Source organism: Octopus bimaculoides, chromosome 3 (assembly GCF_001194135.2).
Source record: "Octopus bimaculoides isolate UCB-OBI-ISO-001 chromosome 3, ASM119413v2, whole genome shotgun sequence".
NCBI classification, from domain to species: Eukaryota; Metazoa; Mollusca; class Cephalopoda; order Octopoda; family Octopodidae; genus Octopus; species Octopus bimaculoides.
In genome coordinates this window covers 144,661,869-144,664,712 of record NC_068983.1, presented here as the reverse complement: position 1 = coordinate 144,664,712, position 2,844 = coordinate 144,661,869, and the positions used below count along the sequence as shown (strand labels likewise).

Sequence of the window (2,844 nt, the reverse complement as noted above, 5' to 3'; positions counted from 1 at the left end):
TGTGTGTGTGTGTGTGTGTGTGTGTGTGTGTGTGTGTGTGTGTACATACATGCATATAAATTTGTGTGTGTGTATCAAGTAACATTGTCATTATAGTGTTTCGAAGCGGTTCAGACATTTTGAACAGTCAGTGTACACCTGTATCGGCGTAATAAAATGAAATTTTACTGAAACGTCTCATGATCATTTCTATCTATTATTCGTTTTCACCTGCGACATTTCATGAGCGATAATAATCCGAAGTGTAGCTTAATATATTTCCCTTTTTTTAGGGTTTTTTTTCGCATTCACCACCAAATGTAAAACAAAACCTGTGTAATTTAATTTCTTTGAAATATCTAGGATAATGTAAATGATATTCTAAGGATAAGATTCGTCAGCACCCTTAATGACGTTAGTGTAAAAGTAAATTTTAAATGAAGCTAGCTATTTGCGACTTACATGGAGGAAAATTAGTTTAGAACAAAGACGTGGCACTGGGAATAATGTGTTAACTGTGCTAACACTTATCTGCTATTAACTAGTTGTAAGAGACGGCAGAGCTTGATGTAAAATTGAAAATAGCATTTAATCGACCCAAGAGGGATGAAAGGTAATGCTGACCTCGTCAGGATTCTGTGTTCGAATCCAATCAAATGAAAACTTAATGTTTGATGTTTCCAATGTGGATAAATTAAGTGATCTATTTAATCGATTTTTCCACTTCTGATTTCAGTTCAAAAAGTAGTTAATTACTATCATATTTCAGCATTTACATTAACCTGAAAAAATACTTTTCTGTTATAACAACAAATATAAATGATGGCGAGATTGGAATTGATACTGAGTAGCGCATTCAACAAAACAAAAGATATAAGTGACTGCCGTATATAGTATGGATACTCTACGTTTTGATTTTGGATCCAGCTGGAGCCGACTTCGCTATTAATTTGAGTGTTGTTCAATAAAACAGATGGTACTTGTTACGTACTTTAAATATGCCAACCCTTAATTCCATGTCAAAATTCTTCGTTTTAATTTCGATTATAGACAGCCCTGTGAGTAGCAGAATCTGTATGATATCAGACAATATATGTTGTGGTATTTATTTGCAACTCTTTACATTATGATACCAGATCTTACTAAGGTCAGCTTGTCTTTCACCATTGCAAGTTTCATAAATAACGTATATTGAGTTGATAAATAAAGTACAATTCAAATACTGTAGAAGATTTAATCGACTTTATCATATTCCCTCCCCACATTAACAATTCTAGCAAGAAAGCATTAAGATTACTAAGCGAATACTGTGTGGCAATCATTAATGTCACTAGAATTAAGGCGACGAGCTGGCAGACCTGTTACAGCGTCAGAAGAAAAAGCCTTTTGATGTGTTTTCTTCACCTTTCATTGTTTCGCTGTTGATAAAATAAAGACTCAAATGAGTGGGTAAATGATATCGACGTAAACGCCACTCTTCAGAATTGTTGAATTGTTCCTAAATCAGAAATCATTATGATCGCTGCTATGAATATCATGTAGAATTCATTATTAATACTACTATTGCCTAGGTATCGAATTTGCAGAATCGTTAGGGCACCGGAAAATGTCTTCCAGTATTTATATTCTAATTTCAAAATCTGCCAAGTTCTACTTTCCCTTACATCCCAACTAGGATGTCGCATTGTCAGAAAATTGTGTCTCAAAGAACCAAGAGTTTTACTGTTCATTTTGGGAACCATTCATTTTCTCGGCTCTTGCACAAATTCAACCGCCTGATACCGGAAATTTCAAGCATCAAGCCGCTATATGGAGATAGAATATGTAGATTAAATCTACACTGCATCTCTCATCAATAAGTTCATCAAAAACACAACCTCGAGTAACTTAGCTTCAGAGAAGTCAATAATCCGACAACAAGGATTTTTAGAGAGAGCCATCACTTTTGACACATTATTAGCATATGTAAACGGCAATTACCCAAACACAGTACAAACCTGGAGAGAAAAATAATCTGATACTTTTGAGAGGTCTCGACAGAAGAAAGAATCCGCTTTCCCGATGGTCCGGGTGGAAGTGGAAAACCATTTCTAATCGGTCTATTATACTGTCAAAGCCTGTAGACACCAAGCTATAGATATTATAATTGTTTATACAGGTATTGCTTCTATATTCTTTCCTGACAGCCATAAAGGTCATTCTGCTATTAAGCTTCTCTCAGACGGTAAAAAATCATATAATTCTTTGCAACTTTGACAAGAATTTTCCAGAATTCAGAAACCTAACAAGTTCTTAAAAGATGTTAAATAACTGTTTGCGATGAATGCTGCATCGTACAAAGGAGAATAACGGGTGCAATGGAATTCATGAAATCGGCAATGGAAGACTTGAGGGACAGAAATGGGTGATAGGATTTAAGGTACCCTAACGTCCAACATTCTGAGATTGTGTATGCTTATCTTTTGATTACATTGTGGTTGCAATAATGTCCGTGAAACGATCGTCAGATGTTTAATTTTTTAATTTTTTAATTTTTAGACTTTATAATATTTATACTCAATTACGCATGAATTTTTACATGCATTTATATACACATATATCTTTATGTACATTTATATTTTTATATATATTTATATTTATATTTCGTATATCTTAAATTTTAATTTAATTATAATTCAAAATATTATCATGTTATATTAGACATATATCTTTCGAAATTTGAATATTGATTTCCTGTGAATATTATTGATAATTTTATAAATATATTAATGATATAAAAACACACACACACACACACACACACATATATATATATATATATATATATATATATATATATATTTGCTCAAAATGTTCAGTAACATA

General features: G+C 32.6%; 1 protein-coding gene across 1 annotated transcript in view; it reads right to left on the bottom strand.

Moving 5' to 3' along the window:
• The window catches only part of LOC128247383 (G-protein coupled receptor GRL101-like), a 573,113-nt gene that overhangs the window by 85,062 nt on the left and 485,207 nt on the right, over nt 1-2,844 (bottom strand). The window lies entirely within an intron of this gene.